The following is an 11,389-nucleotide window of genomic DNA, read 5'->3' as shown; positions in this document are numbered from 1 at the left end:
TCTTTATGTGTGTTACCGCAATTGGCTGCGAGACACAACGATTCACCATCGCGTTATTTATGTAGTTTTCCTTCTAATTTTGCAATCAACACGATGTTTTCAGACGAAAAAAGTACCCAAAATGCATTGTGTTGCTTTCTCGATCAGGGGCGGTCCCTCCGTGACGTCACTTACGGCATCGTCATCAACTCGAAAACAAGACTTCATGAATATTCAGCGCGAGTCTTAAAATGTAAAATATAGCTATATGCGTTTGAATCTTTGTAAAATGCGCTCAGTCGAAGTAATTTGAAGTGATTTTACAAATTATGGACGCAACTTGTCCGGAGGTGTCGGTTGTCCTTTAAATTACTATACACGACAGTGCTGTATATTATATGCTAACAAAATGGCGTTTTCTCATCCTTGTTTTTCATCCTACCTTGCTTTCTCACACTTCCAACGTCAATACATTCTGATATTTGTTCCTTCATTCTTATTTACATCATCTTCCTTCCTTCATTGGGGCTTCAATTTGTCCTTTACTGTACATCAGAATCAGAAAACCTTTATTTGTCCCACAATGGGGACATTTGCAGCCCACAGCAGCAATTTGAAATGGGGTGGGGTGGGGGTGAAAGGATAGAAAAACAAGATATTCTATGCATAGTAAAATAAAAATGTCATCTGTATACTGTAATTGTGCAAATCTGTTTCATTAAAAAACTGTACATAGTGTAAGTATCAAGAAAGGCATGTTGATATATGTAGCTTTATTGCATCAACCCATATTTACAGTACGTACAAGTGTCCAGTTTTTTTTTAATCCTGCCCATTTCCCCTTATTTACATCTCCTGGCCTTCCTTGTTTCTTTACTTCCTCTTTTTCAAACCAAAACGTGCTTCCTTTCACTGAAATCAGTCCTATTACAAGGCCCACCCCTAATACGGTACCGTCATTGCAATGCTTTTATTTTGAAACGCGAGCCGGATCTTACGCGATGTATCATGTCACTCATGCGTCTTATCGTGTCTCGGTATGACGCGCTGCTCGGGGACTGTGAAGTCTCGTTGCGCTTCAGACTTGCCGAGTGACAAGTTAACGATGGCGGTGCTGGCGTCCGTTCTTCGTCCTCGTTGTTTCCCCCTCTGGTTGGCCTGAGCCGCCCACACCGGGACACACGTCGCAGCCGAATAACGCCAAACAACGCCAAACTGGCGGATTTAAGGGTGTTTTGTGGACGTCGCCCGTGAGCTAACTTTGACCATTTTTTTAGTGTCGGGGTGTCGTGTAGCTGTTCCCGTTGCCAAATATGCGGGCCTAAGTGGCAACAAACATCGCCGGGGTGGACCGCGCAAAAGGGCGTAAACACACGCCGAGGATGTGCTGACAACGACGGCATGATGTTTTGTGGACGCGTCATCTGCGGTCGGCGTCGTTGTCAAGGAAATCGGGACTTTTTTCTTTTGGTGGGGGCACACTCGTTTCGTTTTCATGGACCACACCGGGTGGGCGGCTGCCGTTGAGTCCCGCTGACTCCGAAGAGGACTCCGCCCGCCCCTCGCCTCTCTGCCTGGTAGATGAACTGTGCTTCCTCCTTCCCAATGCCGAAGTACTACATCGCAGGTATGTGATGAGAATTTTTGACATGGCCGCCATGTTGCTAGGTAACTAAGTGCTGTGTGGGTTTACTCTCGTTCAACCGCCGCCCTTTTTTTAAAAACATACATTCATGCTAACGTTGATAACTTTTGTACCTGCTTCCTTCCGCCATGTTCACGTTCATGCTGTGTCAGCGAGTTGTCGTCAACAAGAAACCAGGAAGTGCTCATGCAGTCAATCATTCGCAACCTTTAACTGATTACCAGCCCGTCCACGCTTCATGGGGCAGCGAAACAACATTTCATTTCATTTGGTACGTCGCCCTCCCTCCCTCCCTGTCGATTATTTTGATGATTGATCTTTGCTGTATTTCCCATTGGCAACCTTTACCCGTGTCTAGTTTTTGTATTCAATTGGAAGGGAGCACATTCAGCTATGTGTCCACTCCAGTGCCAGGCTTTTTGTTGTTGTCACTTGAAGTCTAAGGCCCACGGAATATTGAGTTTTAAGATAAATTATATGGGTCTGGAGTTATATGAGCTTGAAATGAGGGCGTTTGTCCAAAATACAATGCAATACACGCATATTGGTTTATATAGCACTTTAATAGCATCTTAAGATGGAACAATGCGCTAACATGGAAAAAAGGGAATGCTGCCCCCTTGTAGAAGTGGAAAAACATTGCCAGAGGCCATGGCCAGCGCTTTATCGACACCCGAGCATGAAAAAAAAACAAAACCCGAACGAATTCGGGAATGTCGCTCTCCGTCATATTTTCAATTCTCGAATAAATTCGCGAGCAGCACTGTCGTCGCAACTCCCACAATGCAGTGCAGTGTTTGGATGGCATAATAATAATAATAATAATAATAATAATAACAATAATAATAATACATTTCATTTCTAAGCGCCTTTCAAAACTCTCAAGGTCACTTTTTAGTCACAGGATACGTTTTTCTGCGTGTGAGCAGCGGCAGCCACACGCGCCAGCGTTCACTCAACCCAAAAGTAGCTCAAATAGAGAGGAAGCTAGCTAGCCTGCTAGCTAATAGAAAGACTCTTCATTTCTTTGTTGTCTGTGGTTTCGAAAACATGGCAGAACATTTTAGGCAAAAAAACATGATGATGTTTATATAGTGCAAACTCTACAAAGTTGGCATGTCAAGAGAGTTTATAAGTTGAGATACTGGACAAATGTACTCGAGTATTTGTACTCAGTTACTTTCCACCACTGCCTATAATAATAGTCATCATCATCATAATAATCATAATACATTTCATGTGTAAGCGCCTTTCAAAACGCTCACGGTCACTTTACAGTCACTGGATCAGTTTTTCTGTGGGTGAGCAGCGGCAGCCACACACGCCAGCATTCACTCAACCCGGAATAACTCAAATAAATAAAAAGCTAGATAGCTAGCTATTAGATAACTAATAAATAGCCAGCTAATAGATAGCTAGCCAGCTGGATAGCCATCCAACTAGCCAATAGACAGCTAGCCAGCTGGATAGATAGCTAACAGATAGCCATGTACATAGTACCCCGAATCTCCATCAGTATGCTCAGCAAAACATGCTAACTATGTTAAAATGCTACATGTGGCTAATTTCTTCATTACTAATAATAAATAAATAAATTTAAAAAAAAAAAGTGATGTCAAGCCGTTAAAAAGCAACATTTGATGACAGGCTTGTAATGCTACGAGGCTAACTCAGCAGACGTGATGTGGCATGTGACTCTCTATTGTTTTTATCCACATAAAGGCTGATCTGGAGTCGTTGACTTACAGTTACATTAGGACAAGATGTGACTCGTACTTACTACACAAATCAAAAAATGCGACGTGGCGAGATCTTCATCTTATCTGCGAACATCTCGCCGTCGCCACCGCGTGGCGGTTGGCCAGGGTTGTTGTGCAAAAACAATGCCACAATCTGGACAATGGTCATAACACCAACTAACCGATTTGATCATTGTCGCAAGCCTTTAACTCTCAGTCAGTGCCAGACACGTGTAAAAATGTGTCCACTCCAGCCAGTGTTTTTGTCATTGTCACTTGAATTCCAGAACCCACAAAATATTCAGTTTTAGGACTACATAAACATTCAATGCAGCGTTAGATACCTTCTTTTGTCTGAAAAAAAGAATTAATTCCTAAATGATATGGGTCTGGAGTTATATGAGCTTGAAATGAGGGCGGCTATACAAAATACAATACAATACATTGTACAAGGCTTGAATAACAGCTGAAACTGTAACAAAACTACAGTGAGACCTCAAGTTACGAACTTAATTGGTTCCCAGACAGAGTGTGTAAGGCGAAAAGTGTGTATCTCAAAAAAAAAATTCCCATAGGAAACCATTAAAATGGGAATAATCCGTTCCCTGGTTTCCATAAAATATACTTTTCAACCAAATAAGACTTAAAACTACACACAACATACCTTATTCTATGTATAATAAATGTGCTATTGTATTGTAATGCAAGAAATACACTGCATTGTATCATAAAGTCACTTTATTTACATTTGTGATGGTCATTTATGGCTTGATGGAATGGCGTTGGAGGTCGAAGGTCAAAGGGAATTGCTGTTTGGAAAGAGAGGCGCATTACATGAGGACTGTAATTAAAGAAATAAACTGTGCTGTAAAATAAAGTTTTATTTACCTTTTTGAACACAACCTGGAAGTAACTCAAATAGATGGAAAGCTAGCTAACTATCCAGCCATCTAGCTAAATAGCCACAAAGCTTGCTAGGTGCTAGATAGCCAGCTATATATCTAGCCTGCCAGCTAAATAGCCACATAGCTAGCCAGCTAATAGATAGCTAATAGATAGGCAGCTATCTATCCAGCCAGCCAGCTAAATAGCCATATAGCTATCCAGCTAATAGATAGCTAATAGATAGCCATCTATCTATCCAGCCAGCCGGCTAAATAGCAACTGAGCTCGCGAGCTAATAGATAGCTAATAGATAGCCAGCTATCTATCCAGCCAGCCAGCTAAATAGCCACAGGGCTAGCCAGCTAATAGATAGCTAATAGATAGCCAGCTATCTATCCAGCCAGCCAGCTAAATAGCCACAAGGCTAGCCAGCTAATAGATAGCTAATAGATAGCCAGCTATCTATCCAGCCAGCCAGCTAAATAGCCACAGGGCTAGCCAGCTAATAGATAGCTAATAGATAGCCAGCTATCTATCCAGCCAGCCAGCTAAATAGCCACAGGGCTAGCCAGCTAATAGATAGCCAGCTATCTATCCAGCTAGCTAAATAGCCACAAGGCTAGCCAGCTAATAGATAGCCAGCTATCTATCCAGCCAGCTAAATAGCCACAGGGCTAGCCAGCTAATAGATAGCCAGCTATCTATTCAGCTAGCCGGCTAAATAGCAACTGAGCTCGCGAGCTAATATATAGCTAATAGATAGCCAGCTATCTATCCAGCCAGTCAGCGAAATAACCATATAGCTAGCCAGCTAATAGATAGCTAATAGATAGCCAGCTATCTATCCAGCCAACTGGCTAAATAGCAACTGAGCTCGCTAGCTAATAGATAGCTAATATTAATTACCGTGTACTGTGTACTTTGACACAATTCCTTTCTTTGGGAACGGGGGTTAGGCACTCAGGTATACAGTAGTATATAAAAAATACCTTATCTTGTTTTTTTAAACGATATTGTTGTTGTCGAACCAGTTTCTCGAATGGGGTGTAACACTTTGGCCCGAGGAGTTACTCTCACGCATACACACGCAGGGCGTGGCCTAACCGCGACGCAAACACAAAAAAATCCTTTCATCAACTCAGTGCCAAGAGAGATTAATCATGTCAATCCTCGGTAGCACAGTTGACGTTGATTTGCAATGTTATTTTTTTTCTCCAAAGCTCCCCCTACAGGTAATGAGTGGAATTAATTTTCAAGACACTATAATGTCTAATCATTTGTAGTTTTGTAGGAAAGAAGACGGTTGAAATATAGTATATGAATACAGGTAACAGTCAACAGTGATACCTTGGCTTACGAACTTAATTGGTTCCCAGACAGAGTGTGTAAGGCGAAAAGTGTGTATCCCTAAACTTAATTTCCCATTGGAAACCATTAAAATGAGAATAATGTGTTCCCAGGTCCCCCTAAAACATAATTTTCTACTTTCTAATTTTCTAAGCCTTAAAACTACACAAAATATACCTTATTTCATGTATAATAAATGTGCTATATGGTATTATAATTAACGAAATAAACTGTACTGGATAATAAAGTCGTTTTATTGACCCGTGTGATGGTCGTTGATGGCTTGATGGAATGGAGTGGCCGGTTTCATCAGCATTAAACACTTGATGAGGAACGTAGCCTTCTTTCACCATCTTGAGGAATGATCCCTTGTCGGTGCTTTCTCTGCCATAATTTTATCTAGTTCCTCATCAATTGTGTTCTGTTTAGCTGGGTTGATAGCTTTTTGCATCAAGTGTACAGGTGGCTTGTGCGGGTTGTTTGTGGAGACTGATTGATGGGAATTTTAACCTTGCAGTCTACACACTCTGCCTTTGAACTATCCATTTTGTCACTCTGTCTCTGTCGTCTGCCTGTCTCTTTAATGTTTAAACCACCTCCCCTCACTGCTGCGTTCTTGACCAATCACGTGGCTTTAACCGAAGACTGGGGGCGGGGAATAGAGGACAAAAACAAGCCGCCTGCCATTTTCTTTCAGGAGAACGACACATCACTCATTGTGGCAGCTCCGCGTCTATATCCCGAAAAATAGTTTGTATGCCAAGGTAAAATTTTCATAAATTTAACGTTCGTAAACCGTACAGTTCGTAAGCCAAGGGGTTCGTAAACCGAGGTATCACCGTATGCATATTTTTTTAAAATTCAACAAGCAACAATGTCAACATGGATTGAGAAGCAATGACACGCTTGTACTGCGTTTTTTTTCTTTCTTTTTTTCTTCTTTTTTTTTTTTTTTGTACTTGCGGCTTGTTTTGTCATCTTGGCTCCTGGATGGGAGCAGATTGCCTTTTTTGCTATTTTGGAAGCCTCTCCTGTATCTTTTTTTCCATCTCACCCACTCGATGCAAGTACATATCCCTCAGAAGAACGTGACAGGAGGAGAAGTACAGTGAAGACATATTGAATGTTCTAACTGTAACGGTTGAAGCAAGACAACATGTGGCCGTGTAGTGTGATTAATATTAATATTACCCCCCCACGCCCCCACGCCATAGATAATAAGCCCCGCAGGCAGAGACTTGCGCCTTCTTTACGTCACTTGTTTGACAGTCAATAGATTTTTATTGGCGCTGGCAGCATTGCAGGACGCCTTAACAACTTTTATCTTCAAATAGAGCCCACCTGCTCGCAAGACGCCGGCGACATGGCGCCACTATTTTGGTCACTTTTCGCGCAGTGTTGTGCCTGCAGCGGCGGCGAAAGAAGGCGGGCGTGCTAAAAGTTCAAGGTTGCTAACCGTGTGGGGTTTAGAACGGAATATCTCGCAATTAAAAGGAGATACCTATCTATCTATCTATCTATCTATCTATCTATCTATCTATCTATCTATCTATCTATCTATCTATCTATCTATCTATCTATCTATCAGTTATCTATCTATCTATCTATCTATCTATCTATCTATCTATCTATCTATCTATCTATCTATCTATCTATCTATCTATCTATCTATCTATCTATCTATCTATCTATCTATCTATCTATCTATAAATATATAGATATGTATACACACACGTATACATACATACACACACACACACACACACACACACACACACACACACACACACACACACACACACACACACACACACACACACACACACATATATACACATATAGATAGACATATCGATAGACATATATAATTTTTTTACTAATACAGTGAGACCTCAACTTACGAACTTAATTGGTTCCCAGACAGAGTGTGTAAGGCGAAAAGTGTGTATCTCAAAAAAAAAATCCCATAGGAAACCATAAAAATGGGAATAATCCGTTCCCGGGTTTCCATAAAATATACTAATTAAGCCTTAAAACTACACCCAACATACCTTATTCTATGTATAATAAATGTGCTATTGTATTGTAATGAAAGAAATACACTGCATTGTATCATATAGTCACTTTATTTACATTTGTGATGGTCATTTATGGCTTGATGGAATGGCGTTGGAGGTCGAAGGTCAAAGGGAATTGCTGTTTGGAAAGAGAGGCACATTACATGAGGAATAAAGAAATAAAACTGTGCTGTAAAATAAAGTTTTATTTACCTTTTTGATGGTCGTTGATGGCTTATGGAAGGAGAGTCACCTTCCATAAGGACTGTTGGTAACTTAACCTCTGGTGCTGTTCGGTCGTGTGCTTCCGCCGAAGATCACTCCGCCAGCCGTGGTGGGTGTGTATTATGAAAATAGTGCTTATTATAAGGTTTACTTTTCAGAAATTTGACGTTTGTAAGACAAAAAGTTTGTAAGATGAGGTGTTTGTAAGTTGAGGTCTCACTGTACCTGCATTTTGTAAAGTTTAACATCCATTTTTATCCAATGTAATTAATGGAATAATTTATAGACATTTTTATTTAAAAAAAAATCCTTTATAGTTACAGCGCCAGCTGTAAACAAACGAGAGGGAAAAAAAAGCAACGCACTCCTTGTTTAGTCATATGAAAAAAACTTATTCGTGTGTATTTTAGAAAGAGACTTAAACAGAAAATCTAGAAAATGAAGCGCCGGTTCGCTAGCTTCTCGGAAACCCGACGCTCATCCTGATGCCTTTTCAAATAATGTGGGAAGTGGAACCTGCGTCACGTCTCCTGCATTTTTCTTTTCTAGAACCCCCCCCCCCCCCCCACCCTCTTTCCTGTGTCCTTCGTCTGCTTATGCTTGTTGTAAAGAGAGGGCCTGCCATTTCCTCCTTAGTCATTTATATTTTTTTTGCATGTGACAAGGAGTTCAAAGGTCATCAACGGACCATTGAATTTGTTTATCCAACATCCTGTTAGATGACGCTCCCAGCTAACGTCAACCAATCAAAGTGGGTTGTTTGCTAAGCTAAGCTAAACCACATTACCCTTACCTTAGCGCACCAATTTGGGGAAAACAAGAACTAACTTGTTTTTCAGATCCGATTAGAAACTGCAGTCAAATCCCAATTCAATCTTTTGGTGAAATATTTAAAGGACAACCGACGCCTTCGGACAAGTTGTGTCCATAATTTGTAAAATCACTTTAAATGACTTCTACTGAGCGTATTTTACAAAGATTCCACCGCATATAGCTATATTTTACCTTTTAAGACTCGCGCTGAATATTCAGGAAGTCTTGGTTTCGAGTTGATGACGATCCCATACGTGACGTCACGGAGGGAACACCCCTGAATGAGAAAGCGACACACAATGCATTTTGGGTACTTTGTTTGGTCTGAAAACTTCGTGTTGATGGCGAAATTAGAAGGAAAACTACATAAATAACGTGATGGTGAAGTGTTGTGTGTTGCACCAAGACTACTATTTGATACTAGTTGACACAAATTCCCAGCAGACCAATCAGCCCATTTTCAACGCAGCTTGTGTGCCATCTTGTGCATTTTCTGGGACGCTACATTGGTGTCCAGATACCTCAAAATGGCATGGAATAAATTATTTAATCGATTGCAAACATGTATGCTTTCCTCTTCAGAACTATATGAATCATATTCATAACTGGATGAGTAACAAGAAAGCATCTTCTCCGAATTTGAAGCCATTGTTTTGATTCGAGAGCAAGGCAAGACGTCCTGCCGTGATGTCACGAACAAGGGGACGGGACCTTCTGAAACTCGCCATTTCCGGTTTCATTTTGAACTAGTTTTGGGACACTTTCATTCATTTTTATTGGTGTTTTGCATTTGACTAAAAATATCAGCCTGTGTGTTTTGGGTATTTTAGATGCTCTAAAACGTTTTTCTGATGTCAGTTAGAAAACAACAAAAAATGATGTCGGTTGTCCTTTAAACATCCGTACTTCCTCTTTTTTTTTTCTCTTTTCCATGCAACACCTGACGTTGACGTTAGCTAAAAATAGCAACCCGCTACCCCATCTCGCCATGCGCCCCCAGCTCTCATACTTATGCTGGGAAGTCCTCATTTCAATTACAAAAGGCTTTCAAACCAAATTCATTTAAAATATAGCGTTTACACATGCGTGTCGGAGTGACTGCCTCTTTCATATTTTTTTTTGTTCTTTGATGAGAACAAATGATTGAAATCTTAAATAAAGGTTTGTTTTTCCCCGACGTAAAAGGAGAACATGACCTCAATGCAAGAAAAGGACAAATGGCCTTTTATGGTCAAGTAAGAGTGCGACGAAGGGAGAGCGAGACAGACAGAGAGAGACTGTGGTGAGAACCACTTCTCTTTTCTTGTTTTAATTTATTTTCCATCTGCACATTTCCAAATTATTATTATTATTATTATTATTATTATTATTATTATTATTATTATTATTATTTTTTTTTTTTTTTTTTTATTATTATTCAAGATTTATTTGACTGTGAGCCAGCAGAGTGCCTCGAGTTCATTAGTTTTTAATAATAATAATAATAATAATAATAATATATTTTATTTATAAGCGCCTTTCAAAACTCTCTAGGTCACTTTACAGTCACACGATAGGCTTTTCTGTGGGTGAGCAAGCGGCAGCCACACACGCAACCCGGAAGTAACTCAAATAAATAGAAAACTAGCTAGCTTGCCAATAGATAGCTAATAGCTAGCCAGCCAGCTAGATAACTATTGAAATACACGAAAATGTGTACACACCCACGTCGGCGCAAACAGCCCCAAAAAATACAAAATAAAATAGTGAAAAGTGATTATGGGATTGTCATTTTTTTTTTTTTTTTTAGGGGTTTGTTTTTAGCGGAACTATTTTTTTTTTTTTTTTTTTTTTTTTTTGGGGGGACGATTGTTTCTAGAATAACATTTTTTGGTGTTTTGTTGGGGGGGGGGTTGTTTTAGCATAATCATTGTTTTTATTTTTGGGGGTTCTTTTTTAGCATAACAATTATTTATTTTATTGATTTTTTTTTGGGGAGGGTTGTTCCTAGCATAACATTTTTTTTTTTTTTTTTTTTTTTTGCTGGGGTTGTTTTTAACATAACGATGTATTTTTTAGGGGGCGGGTTGTTTTTAAGCATAACATGATTTTGCTTGTTTTGAGGTTTGTTTTTAGCATTGTAATAATAATAATACACTTCATTTATAAGCGCCTTTCAAAACTCTCAAGGTCACTTTACAGTCACAGGCTAAGTTTTTTTTTTTGCGGGTGAGCAGCGGCAGCCACACGCGCCAGCGTTCAGTCAACCCGGAAGTAACTCAAATAGATAGAAAACTAGCTAGCTTGCCAATAAATAGCTAATAGCTAGCCAGCTAGCTAGATAGCTATTGAAATACACGAAATTGTGTACACACCCACGTCGACGCAAACAGCCCAAAAAATATCAAATAAAATAAAATACTAAAGTGATTATGGGATTGTGATTTAAAAAAAAAATAGGGGTTTGTTTTTAGCAGAACTAGTTTTTTATTTTCTTTTAATTTTGGGGTGGATTGTTTCTAGCATAGCATTTTTTTGTTGGGGGGCTTTGTTTTAGCATGACGATTTTATTGTTCTTTTTATGGGGAGGATTTGTTTTTAGCATAACATTTCCATGCTACAGCGTGAGCGAGAATCAGAATCCGACCCCCCGTTTTTTTTGCGCTAGCGAGCGCCGCTTTCCCTCGTCACTCTCGACTCCCATCTCCGCCGCCAATAAG

General features: G+C 39.9%; 1 protein-coding gene across 5 annotated transcripts in view; it reads left to right on the top strand.

Moving 5' to 3' along the window:
* Window positions 1-1,018: 1,018 nt before the first annotated feature.
* LOC148898707 (membrane-associated phosphatidylinositol transfer protein 2-like) overlaps window positions 1,019-11,389 on the top strand; it is a 63,297-nt gene continuing 52,926 nt past the window's right edge. For 4 of the 5 annotated variants that reach the window (XM_088993521.1, XM_088993522.1, XM_088993523.1 and 1 more), the window contains exons 1-2: window positions 1,019-1,606; window positions 1,777-1,895. The gene's annotated coding sequence lies outside the window, so the exon portion shown is untranslated. The remainder of the gene's footprint in view (window positions 1,607-1,776; window positions 1,896-11,389) is intronic. The other variant, XM_088993520.1, reaches the window with a different exon arrangement.

The sequence above is a fragment of the Hippocampus bargibanti genome, linkage group LG04 (genome assembly GCF_051943395.1).
Source record: "Hippocampus bargibanti isolate YZ-2025 linkage group LG04, ASM5194339v1, whole genome shotgun sequence".
NCBI lineage: Eukaryota > Metazoa > Chordata > Actinopteri > Syngnathiformes > Syngnathidae > Hippocampus > Hippocampus bargibanti.
This window is presented reverse-complemented; position numbering and strand designations above follow the sequence as displayed.